Source organism: Chiroxiphia lanceolata, chromosome 7, assembly GCF_009829145.1.
Source record: "Chiroxiphia lanceolata isolate bChiLan1 chromosome 7, bChiLan1.pri, whole genome shotgun sequence".
In the NCBI taxonomy this organism is placed as follows: Eukaryota; Metazoa; Chordata; class Aves; order Passeriformes; family Pipridae; genus Chiroxiphia; species Chiroxiphia lanceolata.
The window spans coordinates 7,784,714-7,790,713 of NC_045643.1; positions in this window are offsets into that span (position 1 = coordinate 7,784,714).

Here is a 6,000-nt window from a genome sequence, read left to right on the forward strand (position 1 = left end):
ACAAGAGCCTCACAGTAAGACCCCACTGACCTGTGGACTTTAAAATATCCTCAACAAAAAGAAACCTAACAAATTCAGTCTAGGTCATAGTCTCTAAATAAGAATAATTAGAGAAAGCAGAAAGGAGGCTTTTTGCAGACACATCAGTTGCATTTGAAAGGTTACCAACATTTCACAATCGTTTTCTTACAGTAACTCAGATTAGTATGAAGATGCTCAACCAGAGACGGTCCAAAAACTTCACAAGTGCAACATGGCAGATCACACAATAAAAACAACACTACATAAGAGATTAAGTTTGACTCTGGGTAACAATTACTCTGGCTTTGCTTTGGTTGTTTTTTTTTTACAAAAAATTTCTATTGGTGTAAGGCTCTAAGATAATAATATGACAATTAAAATAACAGAGATCATAACAGATTAAAGTACCCAGACAGTAGATGCTAAAGAGAACTCTGTAAGAGGAAATTTATAAGACTTCAGTAAATCTGCAGGAAATAACTCTCAGTTCTATAGTCCTCCAACTGATAATCACAGCAATAAAAATTAAAGTAAACAAGGATCTTCTAAAAAAAAAAAAAAAAAAAAGAATTAAAGATTTACAGAGAAGTAAAGGGGTCTCCAAAGGAAGATATGGATAGCACCTGGAAACTGCTGGGTTCTGTTTTGATTTCCACACATAAGCAGGCTCTGGACATCACGTCTCTCTCTGGTTCTCATAACAAAGGTGCAGTTTGCACTGGCAAAGCCCTGGCAGGAATAGTGACCTTCTCTTGTTTTCCAAGCACGAACACTTTTCCCATGCACAAGTACTTGCTGATCAAACAAAATGTAAGAGACGTGAAGGGTTCACAGCTACTTGGTACTTGATATCCATCTTGAAATGTGGAACAAGCCATTGTGCTCTGTTTAATGTGCTAAAGATGCATTACAAGAAAACAGACCCGAGCTGTACAAGTAGGCTGCTTTCATTAAGGAATCTAAACCATGTGGTTGTTTTTGACATGTTTTTTTAAAGAGATTCAAGAGTTACTAAGAAACCAAATCTAGACTAATGCAAATGCGGCTCTGATCTAAATTAAGTTTAAAATGTGAACAGCTTGACAGAACTCAGAAAACTAAAACTTTTAATGAGTCATTTGTTATAACTTTTTTCTCCACAGGAAAAAAAAAATCTGTCCTCTTAGCAATGGGGATTAGGTCAATTTTCGTAACATTTTACTGAAATAATCACTTTAATTGTCATTTTCTTTTAAGTTTCATAATAACTGTAGGCTCAGATCTATAGAATTAGTAAGAATGAAATCAGTAGGGTTCCATGGAAATGATCTTGGAATCTTCAGGAGTTGTTATTTCTCAAGAAATTAGAAGAAGAAGGAACTCCCTAGCAAACATTCAATTTAAAATGATAAATTGAAAAGTCTACCTTTTTATTAGATCTAGTCAACATTAATTATTTCTTAAGTAGAATCTGAGCGGTACAAAGCAGCTTTTTTTTAATCCTGTGTTCATTTTCCAAATTCAGTTCAACTATTCATTAATGAGATCACACTGCAAAGAAAGAAATGTGAACCAACCCATTGTGCAAATTTGCTAATCCTGTATTTACTGCTTGCTCACACTAATAAAAGGGTTAAGTTTTCATGTTCATAAAGAAAAAGTTAGAGTAAAGGAAGTAAATATCTGTTTAAAGGCAGAAAAACTAGAATATTAGAAATCTTTGGAAAAATGAACAACTAGGAAATGCAGAAGTGTCCAGTGTGAAGGTGTCATTGAGAGACATTCAAAAGAAGTGGGTATTTCTGGGGCTATTTTCTGCAAAGCAATAGTGAAATAGGGATAAAATGTGCATATTGCAGATCAGAGGGGTCCAAGTTTTTGGAGGGGCAAAGGTTACCATTGCTTCTTTTGACTAAGTGAACCCTGTCTTGTACTTCAGGGGAGTGGCTGTTTAAATACAGCCCAAATGTGCCCCAGGGTAAAAAGGGGGTTCCTATGTGGTCACTGGCATAAGCTGAGATGAGAGTCAAGAGCAAGTTTGTTGGGCCAAATATATATTCCAGATACGGCACAAAGGGGACAGACACTACAAACATATTTGTCTGTTTTGCTGTCACACTGATGAAGACAAAATCCATCTTAAAAGCCATTACTGGAAGCTCAGTTCTATGAATTTTATGGCTTTGGGGGTTACAAACCGAAAGGCAACAACATCAGAAAAAACAACCAATCAAAACACAAGCCAATTTCCCATCCACCCAATTTGGAGAGCAAGAATATTTGTCATTTGAGATTGTGGGCTTTGAAGAAATAGAGTTTGTCAACCCACAGTGTTTCATTTGCTCGCTTTGTGAGTCCCTCATGAGGAGGGTAAAAACCAAACAACCACAAAACAGCTGTGTTTGCATTTAGACAAACATTAATTGATCGAAGAAATGAGTAACTTCAAAAATAGTTTGGAAAGTTCACAGCATCCCTCAAATATTTGTAGACTATTAGAATTTAACTAGTTTAATTATGCATGTAATCTTTTGCTACAACAGGATCTGGAAACTAGGGGCAGAAGGCTCACCACACTTGTGTAATATGGATAGAAATAGAAGAACAAGAGTGAGTTAAATACTCTGAAAGGTTTTCCTGATAGTAAATCTACCTTAGGCCTCAAGTTTCCATAGGACACCGTTTGTTCTCAAGAGAAAAGAAAGGGAAAATATTGTAGCAGCGGGGTCTGTGGCTTATTCTGTTATTCCATCTCCTGAAAATCTGCTGACACACCCACAGATACATGAGCAGGTGTTGGTATTTACAGCATATTCTCTTTAGAAACACGTGACAAGTCCCATCTGGGAGCTTAGTGAAGGTCTGCAGAGCCCTGGAATGATTGGGAAGGAAACTCACTGTAGCTGTGCTCTGCTGGAGAAAACGAGAAGGTGAAAAGGAAGAACACGTTTTAGACACGCACAGTGCATCTTTAAAGGAATTTGACACATCAGTGGTATATTCCATAGAACAGTGCAAGAATTTTTTACCACATCCTTTTTCAAATGTCATTCCTGTGATGCCAGATATCCCTGCTTGGACAGATTTTACTCACCCCTTGTTCCATTAAACTCTTTCAGTGGTGTACATTGTTGCACCCTGAGAGGAACTGGTCACTTTGAAAGAGGAAATGCAAATTTTGGGACTATGGGGTTTTGATTCATCTACTTTTCTAAACATCTTAGCCAAAGAAGTTATCAGAAAACTGTCTTTATTTATTTACCTTAGATTTCATGCCTCTAATTAATTTATATTCCTGTAATACTTGAGCCACTTATTTCTGAGTTTTTTTCTATGGAAATCAGAATTAATGTAAAAGGATCCTTTGAGCAATCCATAGATACAATACAGGGCACTGTTCCACAGCAAAGAATCTATTTCCTTCAGTATTTTGCCTTGTCTGTAGTTTAAACAGTATCAACTCCCAGCTGGGTGCTAACCAGAGAAATCAGGGAACTCTGCAATGCACCAATGTGCCCAGAAGCCACTGAGTTATACAGCAGACAAGTCCAAAACATGTCCCTCATTAATTAATACCACGTTTTTGGACGGTACATTTATTTGCTGAATAAGTTCTAGTGGTATTTAGAAAATAAAGTAGGTAATCAGAACCAGATGATATGCACAGAACATTTATTATTTGCTTCATTTAGTTCTTCTAAAACCCTGGAGCAGATAGTATTATTTAAAAGGATAAAAAGAAAGCAATTCTTATCAAACTTAGCTTGAAATTATGGTAGCTTAGTGTACTAAATAAGTAATTCCCCCCAAATGAAGCCCTGACTGCAGCCATGTAAAGCTGTACATGCAGGGAATGCAGAGCAGCCGACCAAGGGACACTGTTAATTTAACAAAATCTACTCAGAGAAACTGTTCACTTTGCCAGACATTTTAAGTTGTTCCTATAATACTAGATGCAGTTCTAGTGTGTTGATTTTTACCAACCCAAAAAATATCTAAATTTTTCTCAGTCTTTCTCTGTTCAGAACTTTTATAGCACTGAAGTTAAAGGCGCAGCCCTTCCACATGAGTTCGAGCACATAAAGTTAGAGCAATTCAATTTACTGGGACAACTCAGATGTCCCGGTACATACATATTTGCAAAAATCAAAGACTTCTAGAGCCCTTCAGTGAGTGGGAAACGAAGGTAGGAGAGGAGACAGAAATCTCATGTCTAGGAGTTAAGCACCACACGTTCTGGTTTTCCAGCACCACATAAGTTGAAGAGGCTCCAAAAGATTTTGGAATGTTCCAAAGCACGTGCTACTGATTTATAAAATTTGATGACATTCTTTATCTCCCCAAAGACCTGAGTTCCTCGATCTACCAAAAAAGCTCACTTGGACAGCAGTTCAGCTGCTTGTGCATAGAGCCACATTTGAGGTTACAAACAAGCCCCACTGAAGCCCATAACGTCAATCAGATGGAGAAGTTGGGCAGACAGTGCCCTTCTGCTAAGCAAAAGTCTCAGCTGAACAAACAATGACATGATCTTCCTTGGTTCCTGCTTGTAGTGCATAACAACAACTGGAGGTAATCAGGAATGTAATTATATTTGTACTTTGTGTTTGCTAAGGTTGCGTGGCTTAAAAGAATTTACAGCTTTGGAATACCAGTGTATATCTATAGATGCCTTTTCACATTTTCCATGATAATTATACTTCTCTATCTCTATGGATATGGAATGAATCCTGGTGTGGAAACATGTAGAACCCGTTCTTCAGAGTCATGATAGGCACAGATCACCTGGTGTCCCTGGGCTGCACTGTCTCCAGGTGACACACACATTATCCAACACACTCAGCATGAGCTCTTATCTACTGCAGTAGCTCCTGATAAGGACCTAAGGCTTGCAAAGGCAGCAGGAAGCCCAAACAATTCAATGCTAAGAGAGAAATTATATCATGCATCCACAAACCCAAAAGTGGGCAGTGCCATCAGAAGGACAAGGACTCTTGGTCCATGGCACTGAAATTGTGTAATTTGGTGTTAACTTTCTGCATCCTTAGGGAAGCTGGCACAAGGAATATTTCAGCAGGAAATTTATGAATCATGTCATTTTGAACGACTGGGCGAAAAAAAAGCCTCAGCTTGTGTCAGGGACTTACTAAAGGCTCTTTTCTTGGGATCATTTGGGAAATCATCAGCATTACTGTACAGTTTAAGGCTTCTCTATTAGAAAAGTTAAGAATCGTGCTGAAAAACTTGTTTCATGTATCATATGGTCAAAAAGCTTTTAAACCTATAGCCTTTCAAGAAATATGAGAAAAAATCTGTTCTGTATTCATGTAAAGGATTAAAGGAATCTTGTACTGGGCGCCAAAGGCCTCTTACTGCATATCCAGTTGGAGGCACCAGTGCTCAAATGAGCAGCAATGCTGCCAAGTACACTGGTGATGCTTAAATATTTAGATTTTTTTCTTTCACTTCTGGAGAAACCACAACTGTTCCAATGCATAATCACAAGCTCAGAAAATATACAAATAGCGCCAGATTCAAATTATCATTTGGAATTAGACAGTTTTGAGGCCATATATCCAAAAGCAAAGGTAAAATCATGATCCACAACGACTTAGGCTACTGTGAATGCTCATCTCACATGGGGCAATAAATAATATTGCTGTGGACAGCATATGAAAGCAGTTTAGAGTCTAGTTTAATCTTTTCTAGTTTTTAAATTCATATTTTACCACGTGAAATACTTCGCCTTTCAGTAAATCAAACCATGTCAAACTTCGCTTTAATCCCAAGAATCTATTCTCCACGTCTCCAAATCATATGACTTCAGGGTCATTTTTATTCCTTAACCAAGACTCCTGGTCATTGAACCAGTCACAAGTCCCAGCACTTCTCCCATGCTACCAGCACCTAGAGCCATGAGAAAGCTGACGCTGCAGAGAAGCTGCGGCTTGGATCGCTTACAAAAGGGGACCTTTCATGCTTAGCAATCCTCGGTTGTGC